The sequence below is a fragment of the Balaenoptera musculus genome, chromosome 2 (genome assembly GCF_009873245.2).
Source record: "Balaenoptera musculus isolate JJ_BM4_2016_0621 chromosome 2, mBalMus1.pri.v3, whole genome shotgun sequence".
NCBI lineage: Eukaryota > Metazoa > Chordata > Mammalia > Artiodactyla > Balaenopteridae > Balaenoptera > Balaenoptera musculus.
The window spans coordinates 133556011-133570717 of record NC_045786.1 but is presented as its reverse complement, the minus strand read 5'-3'; the positions used below and the strand labels follow the sequence as shown (position 1 = coordinate 133570717).

General features: G+C 39.2%; 1 non-coding gene across 1 annotated transcript; it reads left to right on the top strand.

Moving 5' to 3' along the window:
- The first annotated feature begins 14353 nt into the window (after positions 1–14353).
- On the top strand, positions 14354–14460 carry LOC118891589. The gene has a single exon (XR_005019142.1). It is a non-coding gene; the product is annotated as a U6 spliceosomal RNA (small nuclear RNA).
- Positions 14461–14707: the final 247 nt, after the last annotated feature.

The window sequence follows — 14707 nt, the reverse complement described above, 5'->3', positions numbered from 1 at the left end:
CTCAGCACAGACTTTACAAACAAATGATGCAATGCAAGGAGCACCCACTCACCTTTTCATATGATTCGAGCAAAACACTGATGTCTTCTTTCCCCTCACATTGCAGGTGCCCCATATGTGACCACTGGACTCAGCTTTTCTACAAGACTAATTACATTTCTTGCTGGTGACTGCTTAAGCTCTTCTGATTCATGTTGGCTAATTTTATAAAAATATTTTTACTAAATATTTCCAACACACTACATCCTGTTGTTCAGAAGACCATATTTTAGAAGACCCAAATCATGGTTTTTATTAGGTCACTGTCTACCACCTTCTATCTCATATACTGTAAGCATCTCCCAGAGAATAAATGGCATTTTCCTCTTATGGGGTATATTTTTCTAAAATCTCCACCATGGATAAAATCATTATCCATCCCAAAGATATAGTAGATTCTAACTCATTTCCTCAATTATTTGACAAAAACATCCATTCTTTCTTATTCTGGTAACAGTACTGCATTTTTTTTCAGAGGATTATTTGTCCTGAATTCTTAGTTGTTGTTGTGCTGAAAGTCTCTTGACATGAACCAAGTCAGCTCAATGGAAGTAATAATCTAAACTTGGGGAAAGTAGGAAGGTGGGACTCTTTTTCCATTGGGTTGCTAAGAGTAAGATGTAAGCCAGGAGCAGCTAGCTGGTGGCCATCTTGCCACCCACAGGAAGAGCCCATCTGAGAACAGAACTAACACAGAAGAAAGAAGCGTAGTATCAGATTTAGATAATATCATATGAGCACCCGGTTACAAATACCAACATATGCCTTTTTCGTTTAAGTTAACTTGAACTGGGTTTCTGTCAGCCATAACTGAAAATGTCCTGGCTGATACAGGACTTCAGAAATGACAGTGATAATAATAGCTAACCCTTACCCAACACTTACCATATGCCAGGCACTGTTGTAGGTGCTTTCTGTATATTAACTCATATAATCTTCACAAACTTATGCAGTAGGTGCTGTTACTATCATCATCTCCATTTTACAAATGAGGAAACTGAGATAAAAAGCTTCCTCAAGGCCACCCAGCTAACAAGTGATGAAGTCAGGATTCAAACATAAGCATCCTAACTCCAGAGTCTGTGCTGTGAATGAGGGCTGCTCAAAGAGTGGCCCAAAGACTAGTTCCAATCCATAAACTATTAACTGTCTGCGAGCAGAAATAGAAAGTACATACGCGTATAGAAACCTTTATAGTAAGTTCACATTGCTGCAACATTCTGTATTTATAAGAGTATTCGTCCATGATGGATTGGGAATTTTTTTAAATGTATCCTTCACCAGAGTTTGAGGAGCATCATTTAGCTTGCAGGGTAAGCACTGTGACTTAGATATAAATCACAACCTTTCTTCAAATGCGCTTAAGTTTCTATAAATAATGTTGGTGTCTCTTGGCAATCCTGAAATATATTACTTCTTGACTCAATTCCAATGTTTCAAAATAGAGTTATTTGAGGTATTTTTAATTCTCATGGCTCTGGATTAGAATGTGTTCCTGAGTTCTCAGTGGACCTTTTGAAATGCTAATGTATTGAGTTAAAGCTACATAGCACTAAAGAGCTTGGCAATGAAACTTGCCCTAAACAGAGAGTAAAGACAAAGGGAATCGCAATCCCAGCCAAGGGAGAAGTCAGAATGTCAGTATTAGGAAATGAGTGATACCAGAAAGTTGGAAGACGGGCTTCAAGTGGAGGAGAAATCTAGAACAAAGCACAGAAGTAAGCTGTGACCCTGCAGAGCTTTCCTATGCATCCTACTTTGAGAAATATACTCCCATCCTGTGCCCTGGCACAAAGAAACAGTGCCTAGAACATAAGCTTAGTCTGAAAAAAATAAGTCTTTCTTGAACAGACACTTCACAAACGGACAATAAGCCCATGGGAAAAAATGACATTGTTAGTCATCAGGGAAATGCAAAAAAAGTCCACAACGAGATACCACTACAAACCACCAGAATGGCTAAAATTAAGAAGAAAAGCAGCAAATGTTGGTAAGGATAGTGAACAACTGGAACTGTCATACACAGCTGGCAGGAATGGGAAAGGAGATGGCAGTTTCTTATAGAGTTAAAATGTGCCTACCCTGTGACCCAGCAATTCCACTCCTACTTAGTGACCCAAGAGAATTGAAGACATATGTTCACACTAGGACTTATACACGAATGCTCATATCCCTGAAATGGGAATGAACCAAATATCAGTTAGCAGGAGAATGAATCAACAAATTGTGATGTATTTCCACCAAAAAATACTATTTGGCAATAAAAATGAACAAACTACTATACTTGCAACAATAGGGATGAATCTCACAGACATAATGCTAAGTGAATGAAACTGGTCACAAAGGGTACATACTGCATGATTTTATTTACATGAAATTCTAAAATAGGCAAAAGACATCTAAGGTGAAAAGTATTAGAACAGTGGTTGCATATTGGCAGAGGGGGATGGGCAGGAGGATTGTATGGAAAGAGACATAAAAAAAATTTCTTGGGAGATGGAAATGTTCTACACCACGATAGGGATGTGAGTTACAGGAGGGTATCAAGTGGAAGGTATGGGGAGTGGATAAAAGTATAGATGAAGCAAGAATGGTAGAATATTGATCATTGTTGAAGCTGGATAATGGGTACGTATCATTATATTAATGGTTACTTTGTATCTATTTGGAATTTTCCCTTTTTATTTTTACTTTTTTTTAAAAACCTCTTTATTGGAGTATAATTGCTTTACAATGGTGTGTTAGTTTCTCCTTTATAACAAAGCGAATCAGCTATACATATACATACATCCCCATATCTCCTCCCTCTTGTGTCTTCCTCCCGCACTCCCTATCCTACCCCGCTAGGTGGTCACAAAGGACAGAGCTGATCTCCCTGTGCTATGCGGCTGCTTCCCACTAGGTAGCTATTTTACATTTGGTAGTATGTATTAGTCCATGCCACTCTCTCACTTCGTCCCAGCTTACCCTTCCCCCAACCCCGTGTCCTCAAGTCCATTCTCTACCTCTGCGACTTTATTCTTGTCCTGCCCCTAGGTTCTTCATGACCATTTTTTTTTTTTTTAGATTCCATATATATGTGTTAGCATATGGTATTTGTTTTTCTCTTGCTGACTTACTTCACTCTGTATGACAGACTCTAGGCCCAAGCACCTCATTACAAATAACTCAATTTCGTTTCTTGTTATGGCTGAGTAATATTCCATTGTATATATGTGCCACATCTTCTTTATCCATTCATCTGTCGATGGACACTGAAGTTGCTCCCATGTCCTGGCTACTCTAAACAGAGCTGCAATGAACATTGTGGTACATGACTCTTTTTGAATTATGTTTTTCTCAGGGTATATGCCCAGTAGTGGGATTGCTGGGTCATATGGTAGTTCTATTTTTAGTTTTTTAAGGAACTTCCATACTGTTCTCCATAGTGGCTGTATCAATTTACATTCCCACCAACAGTGCAAGAGGGTTCCCTTTTCTCCACACCATCTCCAGCATTTATTGTTCGCAGATTTTTTAATGATGGCCATTGACTGGAATGAGGTGATACCTCACTGTAGTTTCGATTTGCATTTCTCTAATGATTAGTGATGTTGAGCATTCTTTCATGTGTTTCTTGGCTATCTGTATATCTTCTTTGGAGAAATTTCTATTTAGGTCTTCTGCCCATTTTTGGATTGGGTTGTTTGTTTTTTGATATTGAGCTGCATGAGCTGCTTGTAAATTTTGGAGATTAATCCTTTGTCAGTTGTTTCATTTGCACATATTTTCTCCCATTCTGAGGGCTGTCTTTTTGTCTTGTTTATGGTTTCCTTTGCTGTGCAAAAGCTTTTAAGTTTCATTAGGTCCCATTTGTTTATTTTTCTTTTTATTTCCATTACTCTAGGAGGTGGGTCAAAAAGGATCTTGCTGTGATTTATGTCATAGAGTGTTCTATGTTTTCCTCTAAGAGTTTTATAGTGTCTGGCCTTACATTTAGGTCTTTAATCCATTTTGAGTTTATTTTTGTGTATGGTGTTAGGGAGTGTTCTCATTTCATTCTTCTACATGTAGCTGCCCAGTTTTCCCAGCACCACTTATTGAAGAGGCTGTCTTTTCTTCATTGTATATTCTTGCCTCCTTTATCAAAAATAAGGTGACCATATGTGCATGGGTTTATCTCTGGGCTTTCTGTCCTGTTCCATTGATCTATGTTTCCGTTTTTGTGCCAGTACCATACTGTCTTGATTACTGTACCTTTGTAGTATAGTGTGAAGTCTGGGAGCCTGATTCCTCCAGCTCTGTTTTTCTTTCTCAAGATTGCTTTGGCTATTTGGGGTCTTCTGTGTTTCCATACAAATTGTGAAATTTTTTGTTCTAGTTCTGTGAAAAATGCCATTGGTAGTTTGATAGGGATTGCATTGAATCTGTAGATTGCTTTGGGTAGTATAGTCATTTTCACAATGTTGATTCTTCCAATCCAAGAACATAGCGTATCTCTCCATCTGTTTGTATCATCTTTAATTTCTTTCATCAGTGTCTTATAGTTTTCTGCATACAGGTCTTTGGTCTCCATAGGTAGGTTTATTCCTAGGTATTTTATTCTTTTTGTTGCAATGGTAAATGGGAGTGTTTCCTTCATTTCTCTTTCAGATTTTTCATCATTAGTGTATAGGAATGCTAGAGATTTCTGTGCATTAATTTTGTATCCTGCTACTTTACCAAATTCATTGATTAGCTCTACTGGTTTTCTGGTAGCATCATTAGGATTCTCTATGTATAGTATCATGTCATCTGCAAACAGTGACAGCTTTACTTCTTCTTTTCCGATTTGGATTCCTTTTATTTCTTTTTCTTCTCTGATTGCTGTGGCTAAAACTTCCAAAACTATGTTGAATAATAGTGGTGAGAGTGGACAACCTTGTCTTGTTGCTGATCTTAGTGGAAATGGTTTCAGTTTTTCACATTTGAAAATGACGTTGGCTGTGGGTTTGTCATATGTGGCCTTTATTATGTTGAGGTAAGTTCCCTCTATGCCTACTTTCTGGAGGGCTTTTGTCATAACTGGGGTTGAATTTTTTCGAAAGCTTTTTCTGCATCTATTGAGATGAGCATATGGTTTTTATCCTTCAATTTGTTAATATGGTGTATCACGTTGATTGATTTGCGTATATTGAAGAATCCTTGCATTCCTGGGATAAACCCCACTTGATCATGGTGTATGATCCTTTTAATGTGCTGTTGGATTCTGTTTGCTAGTATTTTGTTGAGGATTTTTGCATCTATGTTCATCAGTGATATTGGCCTGTAGTTTTCTTTCTTTGTGACATCTTTGTCTGATTTTGGTATCAGGGTGATGGTGGCCTCCTACAATGAGTTTGGGAGTGTTCCTCCCTTTGCTATATTTTGGAAGAGTTTGAGAAGGATAAGTGTTAGCTCTTCTCTAAATGTTTGATAGAATTCGCCTGTGAAGCCATCTGGTCCTGGGCTTTTGTTTGTTGGAAGATTTTTAATCACAGTCTCAATTTCAGTGCTTGTGATTGGTCTGTTTATATTTTCTATTTCTTCCTGGTTTAGTCTCAGAAGGTTGTGCTTTTCTAAGAATTTGTCCATTTCTTCCAGGTTGTCCATTTTATTGGCATAGAGTTGCTTGTAGTAATCTCTCATGATCCTTTGTATTTCTGCAGTGTCAGTTGTTACTTCTCCTTTTTCATTTCTAATTCTATTGATTTGAGTCTTCTCCCTTTTTTTCTTGATGAGTCTGGTTAATGGTTTATCAATTTTGTTTATCTTCTCAAATAACCAGCTTTTAGTTTTATTGATCTTTGTTATTGCTTCCTTCATTTCTTTTTCATTTATTTCTGATCTGATCTTTATGATTTCTTTCCTTCTGCTAACTTTGGGGTTTTTTTGTTCTTTCTCTAATTGCTTTAGGTGTAAGGTTAGGTTGTTTATTTGATATGTTTCTTGTTTCTTGAGGTAGGATTGTTTTGCTATAAACTTCCCTCTTAGAACTGCTTTTGCTGCATCCCATAGGTTTTGGGTAGTCATGTTTTCATTGTCATTTGTTTCTAGGTATTTTTTGATTTCCTCTTTGATTTCTTCAGTGATTGCTTGGTTATTAAGTATTGTGTATTGTTTAGCCTCCATGTATTTATATTTTTTACAGATTTTTTCCTGTAATTGATATATAGTCTCATAGCATTGTGGTCAGAAAAGATACTTGTTATGATTTCAATTTTCTTAAGTTTACCAAGGCTTGATTTGTGACCCAAGATATGATCTATCCTGGAGAATGTTCCATGAGCACTTGAGAAGAAAGTGTATTCTGTTGGTTTTGGATGGAATGTCCTATAAATATCAAGTCCATCTTGTTTAATGTGTCACTTAAAGCTTGTGTTTCCTTATTTATTTTCATTTTGGATGATCTGTCCATTGGTGAAAGTGGGGTGTTAAAGTCCCCTACTATGATTGTGTTACTGTTGATTTCCCGTTTTATGGCTGTTAGCATTTGCCTTATGTATTGAGTGCTCCTATGTTGGGTTCATAAATATTTACAATTGTTATATCTTCTTCTTGGATTGACCCCTTGATCATTATGCAGCGTCCTTCTTTGTCTCTTGTAATAATCTTTATTTTAAAGTCTATTTTGTCTGATATGAGAGTTGCTACTCCAGCTTTCTTTTGATTTCCATTTGCATGGAATATGTTTCTCCATTCTCTCACTTTCAGTCTGTATGTGTCCCCCGGTCTGAAGTGTGTTTCTCTGTCTTCTACATGAGAAACATGTAGGGTCTCCTTTTTGCAGGCTGCAGGTTCATAGTTCCCATTGTTTTTGGTGTCTGCCTCCAGTGGCTAAGGTTGGTTCAGTGGGTTGTGTAGGCTTCCTGGTGGAGGGCACTGGTGCCTGTGTTCTGGAGGATGAGGCTGGATCTTGTCTTTCTGGTGGGCAGGACTGTGTCCAGTGGTGTGTTTTGGGGTGTCTGTGAACTTGTTATGATTTTTAGCAGCCTCTCTGCTAATGGGTGGGGTTGTGTTCCTGTCTTGCTAGTTGTTTGGCATAGGGTGTCCAGCACTGTAGCTTGCTGGTCGTTTAGTGTAGGGTCTTAGTGTTGAGATGAAGATCTCTGGGAGAGCTTTCACTGTTAATATTATGTGGAGCTGGGAGGTCTGTGGTGGACCAATGTCCTGAACTTGGCTCTCCCACTTCAGAGGAACAGGCCTGACACCTGGCCGGAGCGCCAAGACCCTGTCAGCCACATGGCTCAGAAGAAAAGGGAGAAAAAAGAAAGAAAGAAAGGAAAAAAGAAAAGAATATAAAGTTATTAAAATAAAAAAATAATTATTACAAATTTAAAAAGAATTTTAAGTAATAAAAAAAGAAAAAAAATAAAAGAAAGAAGAGAGCAACCAAACCAAAAAACAAATCCACCAATGATAACAAGTGCTAAAAACTATACTTAAAAAAAAAAAAAAAAAAGGACAGACAGAACCCTATGACAAATGGTAAAAGCAAAGCTATACAGACAAAATCACACAAAGAAGCATACACATACACACTCACAAAAAGAGAAAAAGGAAAAAAATATATGTATCGTTGCTCCCAAAGTCCCCCTCCTCAATTTTGGGATGATTCGTTGTCTATTCAGGTATTCCACAGATGCAGGGTACATCAAGTTGATTGTGGAGATTTAATCCGCTGCTTCTGAGGCTGCTGGGAGAGATTTCCCTTTCTCTTCTCTGTTCGCACAGCTCCCAGGGTTCAGCTTTGGATTTGGACCCGCCTCTGCGTGTAGGTCGCCTGAGGGCGTCTGTTCCCGCCCAGACAGAACGGGGTTAAAGGAGCAGCTGATTCGGGGGCTCTGGCTCACCCAGGCCGCGGGGAGGGAGGGGTACAGAGGAGGCGGGGCGAGCCTGCGGCGTCAGAGGCCGGCGTGACGTTGCAGCAGCCTGAGGCGCGCAGTGCGTTCTCCCGGGTAAGCTGTCCCTGGATCACGGGACCCTGGCAGTGGCGGGCTGCACCGGCTTCCGGGAGGGGCGGTGTGGAGAGTGACCTGTGCTCGCACACAGGCTTCTTGGTGGCGGCAGCAGCAGCCTTAGCGTCTCACGCCCGTCTCTGGGGTCCGCGCTGATAGCCGCGGCTCGCGCCCTTCTCTGGAGCTCGTTTAGGCGGCGCTCTGAATCCCCTCTCCTCGCGCACCAGGAAACAAAGAGGGAAGAAAAAGTCTCTTGCCTCTTCGGCAGCTGCAGACTTTTTCCCGGACTCCCTCCCGGCCAGCTGTGGTGCACTAACCCCTTCAGGCTGTGTTCACGCCGCCAACCCCAGTCCTCTCCCTGCGATCTGACCGAAGCCCGAGCCTCAGCCCCCAGCCCCGCCCGCCCCAGCGGGTGAGCAGACAAGCCTCTCGGGCTGGTGAGTGCTGCTCGGCACCACTCCTCCGTGCGGGAACCTCTCCGCTTTGCCCTCCGCACCCCTGTGGCTGCGCTCTCCTCCGTGGCGCCGAAGCTTCCCCCCTCTGCCACCCGCAGTCTCTGCCCGCGAAGGGGCTTCCTAGTGCGTGGAAACCTTTCCTCCTTCACAGCTCCCTCCCACTGGTGCGGGTCCCATCCCTATTCTTTTGTCTCTGTTTTTCCTTTTCTTTTGCCCTACCCAAGTACCTGGGGAGTTTCTTGCCTTTTGGGAGGTCTGAGGTCTTCTGCCAGTGTTCAGTAGGTGTTCTGTAGGAGTTGTTCCACATGTAGATGTATTTCTGATGTATTTGTGGGGAGGAAGGCTATCTCCATGTCTCACTCCTCCGCCATCTTGAAGGTCTCTGGAATTTTCCCTTTTTAAAAAAACTTTTTATAATAAAAAGCTGGAAAATCAATAAATACAAGTCTCTTGACATTTAGTCAATGTTATCAGGAGTTTCAAAAAAAATTTCTCCAGAAAAACTGCACTTAGGAACCAAATGCCATTTTAAGAACAAGTACCACCAACTAGATGCCTCCTGAGTCTAAGGCAGAAGTGTCACAACTGAGAATACAGAGGGTGTGTTTTCTCTGGACATACACTGTCCACCATTGTTGTGTCTAATAACTCAAAAAGTGCGTGACCAGAAAAAAGTAGTTCTCATTGATTTGCACACAATTGGTAGTTGCTTTATGCAAGACAGAGCACAACTCAACTTCAGAGAAAAGTTCCTGGGTACAAGGCAAGAGGTTATGAAATAAAAGCCTTTTTTAATTTCAGCTTCTCCTTACAGCTTATTATTTTATTATAAATGCCAAAGAGTGACTTTTAAACCAAGCTATTTAAGATTTAAATTGGGTAAATTAAAATTTTTCTGCATGTCACTTAGGAAGTACTAGAAAATACTTCAAAGTCTAACAACAAGGGCAAGAATGAATACACTGTCATATAGCATATTCTGCAAATGTATAGTTTATAAAGAATGACAACACGTGGTAAAATGTTTATGCTATATCAAGTGAAAAAGAGCACACATTTACTTATAATACCAATTCTTAAATATATGCACATTTGCAGAGGAAAAAGAAACTCAAGAAAATAATGACTGTTAACCTCATATTGGTATATTACTGGATGGTGAGATAATGAGTTTTGAATTCTTTTTCTTATGTTTTTCTATATTTTCCAGTTTTCTATAAAATTCCTTTCATGACAGAAAAGCAAAACCAAAATGTCACCTTTAAGAGCAGTATACTTCTCATTATAAATCAAATTCTTACTCAGCAACAGTACGAAAAACCAAATTGATCATTTTGTATTATCTAGGTTTTCTGAGGAAGAACAATGGTGCCTGGTGAACTAGTGCTGTAATGCTCCTCTTTCCCCAAGTGCTTTTAAAATTTGTTCAAAATACCCACTTTGCTTATTTGAGTATGGGAAGAATAAGGATGGCAAGGCAACAATCATTTTTCATTCTACTGCAAACATCTTTCATTCCAAATCCCCTCACCATTTCCATTCCTCCAGCGATTCCAACAATGCGCCATCCCTCAGCCAAGGCACCGAGGCATACAGACCCTGGTCGACAGAACAAGCCATCTGCGTTGAATCTCAGTGCAGGGCAGACAAGAAAATAAACTCGACTTAGTTTTCTGCCACTGAATGCAAGGGACCTATATGGCTGCCTGAGTATAGAAAACACTAGCTGGCCTTCTCTACCTAACTTCCCAGAACCTCCAACCAGAGATAAATTAATACACTGATATTGTCATCCTGGAGAATGCCACGTAGCATTCAGCTGGTGGGAATAATTTAGTCACAAAACCTGTACTAAAATTTCTGTGGAGAAGAATTGGCTATCTCACCAAGACCCACCTCTGGACCCCTTTATGATGAATTCAAATTTGTTGAGAATCCAGCAGGCTGTTCTTAATAGGTTTTTGGTTTGTTGGTTGGTTGGTTGGTTTTATTCAGTGGGGGTCGTGCTGTCATTTTCTGGCTATCGCTGTTCAGTTTTAAAACATAAAGTACTTTCTTTATCCATACAGAAGACCAGTTGGCCTACAAGGCCATGCCCTAGAGTGGTGCTGTCCAGTATGCAAGCCACTACCCACATGGCACTATGGAGCATTTGAAACGTAGCCAGACCAAACTGAGATGTGCTGTAAGTGTAAAATTCACATCGAATTTTGAAGACCTAGTACAAAAGAAAAAATCATGTAAAATAGCTCGTTAATCATTTTAATAGTGATTGCATGCTGAAATGATAATATTTTGGATATACTGGGTTAAATAAAATGCATTATTAAAATTAATTTTACCAGTTTCTTTTTACTTTTTTAGTGTGGCTACTAGAAAATTTTAAATTACATATGCCATGAACATTGTATTTCTGTTGGAGAGCACTGGTTTAAAAAATGGAGATGTGGCACATATATACAATGGAATATTACTCAGCCATTCAGAAGAATGAAATAATGCCATTTGCAGCAACGGACCTAGAGATTGTCATACTGAATGAAGTAACTCAGACAGAGAAAGAGAAATATCATATGATATCCCTTATAAGCGGAATCTAAAAAGAAATGATACAAATGAACTTACTTACAAAGCAGAAGCACACTCACAGACTTAGAGAACGAACTTAAGGGTTACCGGGGGAAAGGGTTGGGGGAAGGAATAGTTAGGGGATTTGGGATTGACATGTGCACACTGCTATATTTAAAATGGATAACCAATAAGGACCTATTGTATAACACAGGGAACTCTGCTCAATATTACGTAACAACCTAAATGGGAAAAGAATTTGCAAAAGAATAGATGCATGTATGTGTATAACTGAATTACTTTGCTGTACACCTGAAAGTATCACAACATTGTTCATCAACTATACTCCAATATAAAATAAAAAGTTAAAAAATAATACATTTTTAAAAAATGATTAGTGTTCATTAAATAAGTACCTGTGAATACCCACTCTGGGGCATCCTACATAGAAATGTCCATGTGAGAAAGAGGCTTATCCTAAATGGAGTGCTGTATCTCAGCACGTCTGCCCTTACATTTTTCAGTCTGGGGTTCCTATGTGACCCCACTTTTCATCTTCTCTGTCCATGAAGATTTACTACATACAGCTTGTCTCTCCCCCTCCAGCTGTTCCCAGGGCTGCCCATTGTTATCCCCCTTCTGCTACTCTTGCAGGCTCCCTGAGCATGGCTGTTGGAGCAGTCAATCCAGGAAACAAAGTGCCACAAGAGGGACTGTAGGAAAACATTACTGAGTACTCTGGTGAAGGAGGCAAATGCTCTTGGTCCTCCAAAGTCTAGTATGCTTCTCCCAGCTGGTACCCTGGTGACTTTTCAAAGATTTTTGAGGGAAGGAAAATTGTTAGCCAAAAGACACAAATAGCAAACTTGCTGGTTCTGAGACAAAGAGGCTGCATAGACCCCCTAGAGAATAGAGCCCCTGATCCCACCTGGATGGGTAAAGCCCATGGTTAGGCCACTAAGCCTTCCCCTCTGGCTAAATGGCTAATTATTTCTGATAATAGTGGTCTCTACTAACTCCTCACCTGCCCTACAGCAGAGCAGATCTATCAAGTGAGGAGGGTAGTAATTACTGGTGATACTTGCAAACACTCATTAATTAAGCTCCTGGGTCCTTAGGAGACAGATAAGAGATACAAGGGGATCAACACACAACAATGCCAAAAGGAAGCTATAGCCATTTGAAAAGCAAAATATGGTGACTGTTAATTTATAAAAGTAAAGTCAAAGAGTGTTGTGTTAAAAGTAAGACTCTAATACTTTACAGTTACACATGTCTTCTGAAGTCTAATTGTTTCTTGCCTTTTTTTCTCTCCCATTAGCTATTATGACTACAGCTTTGACCTCTGTCTCCAAGAACGTGCTAATACCTTTTCTGCCTCTGAATCTCCTTCCAGGCATCAATTTCTTATAGACGAGGGCTGTGTCATCTGCTGTATTCCCTGTAGCTCCTTGCACATTGGCAGGTACAGGGAATGTACATAATACATACAGATAGTTTGGTTACCTTTGTCTTCGGCTATACTGGTGGCCTTCTCTTCATAGCTGAATATCTTCAATATTTCACTAGACCAGAGTTTCATGAGCCAAACAGATCATCAGGTATGGTTAATATAATGAAATTTAAAGGCCACCTGTAAACACTTCATGAATATTATATGTGCTACAATAAACAGTTAGTGAGACTTCTTGTTCTCAGGAAAGATTTCTGATGCTGTTGAGGTTTCACTATAGAATTTATTCTATATTCTATAGGCTAAGGAAATATTACAGGGGAGAATGCAGACAATGTGAATTCAACTGTGAAATCACCTGGTTGACTACTCCAAGACTCTCAGAAACACTCTTTTTTTCCTTCATGAAAGAAAATTTATAGAGTCATGATAGACAGAATGGTGGAGTGTTTCCTTTTTAAGACACAACTGGGGTTTAATTTTGAAGAGAAAAAAACAGATTTCAAAAGACAGACCCGGTTGGAAAATCACCAATTGGCCAGAGATAAAAATGTCTGTAAGGGTTTAATTTTTCTCACTCCAGCTGGGAGTTTTGTTGTTTTTTCTTTTTATATTTTCTGAATGTACTCAATACTTCTCCTAAAATAAAATCCCAAATTCTACTCCTGGATAATCTGAAAAAGAGATTCCTTTGATCTTCAGAGTTGTTTTGACTTTTAAGAAAAAAAAGACAAGAAAATTTCAAAATAGTAAATCCCATATATATAGAGAGAGAGAATTCCTTCTTAAACATTATTCTAAGAAACAGCAGCTAATTTTTACAAAAATCTCACAAGAGAAAATTTGTTAGGAATAAAATTTTAAATATAGACATATAAACTCTATATCATATTAAAAAATGTTTTCATAGGGGCATCTTAAGAGGATTTACTCTCAATATGAGTGTGGAGTCCACTAAACCACTGTACATATGATTCATGCCGTCTTTTTTTTTTTTTTTTTTTTTGCCTTAACTAACAAATAGTCAAAAAGCACTTTATTTGTCGAAGTTTTAAAAATATATTTATCTTTTGAAATGAAAGCCCACACAGGCATGCACACACAAAAATACACAGTTCTGTACATTATCAAGAAAACAGTGGCATACTTATTGCCATGGTCTAATGTTTAATGACTTACATCCCATCTGCATCTTCAAATCCACATGCATTACAAAAATTCTAAGAAACCTCATTATAAAGACTCTATTACTGCATGGTTCCCACTATAAAACAGAACAGCACTTTGTAGTATTATAGCAGTTTTTATGCAAGAATAGTAATACTCTTTTATGATTCCTTTGTTTTCTTCCAGACACCCATAGAGGAAGGTCAATGATATATTCATCTTATTGAAACTCTCGTCCAGGAAAACATAAAACCAACAGAAAAGAGTGCTACAGTGAGCAAATTGAGGTGAGGCACTATTTTCTCAAGTTATTAAAACTTTTCCAAAAATTTTGATTGATTGAAAATGTAAAGTTCTAATTCCATCTTAACATTATTATCAGTGAATTATTTCTTATCCCCACCATTCTATCTTCAGCCAAAAGACACTCCTCACCCCAACTATTATACTTGACCCTACATAGTCATTGAAAATATAAAGTATAGAAACCTGGATGCTTCTCTTGTAGGACTGGGAGTATCCTCAGCTTACCCAAAGCTTGAGTGTCTTGGGGCAACTTGAAAGGCATCAGACAGCCTAAATGCCTGGGCCACAAATGGGTCCCCAAATGAGAGTAGGGACAAGATGTTACTCCAACCAAATGCCCTGATAAGTGTTGGTCCTTAACATATGGAGCATTCTTGAAAAGAAAACAAGAGGAGAGAAGAGGAGAGGCAGTGCTCACTTCGGCAGCACATATACTAAAATTGGAACGAAACAGAGAAGATTAGCATGGCCCCTGCGCAAGGATGACACACAAATTCGTGAAGTGTTCCATATTTTTGAGGTATCACCTCACACCACTTAGAATGGGCATCATCAGAAAATCTACAAACAACAAATGTTGGAGAAGGTGTGGAGAAAAGGGAACCCTCCTGCACTGTTGGTGGGAATGTAATTGATACAGCCACTATGGAGAACAGTATGGAGGTTCCTTAAAAAACTAAAAATTACCATATGATCCAGCAATCCCACTACTGGGCATATACCCAGAGAAAACCATAATTCAAAAAGACACATGCACCCCAATG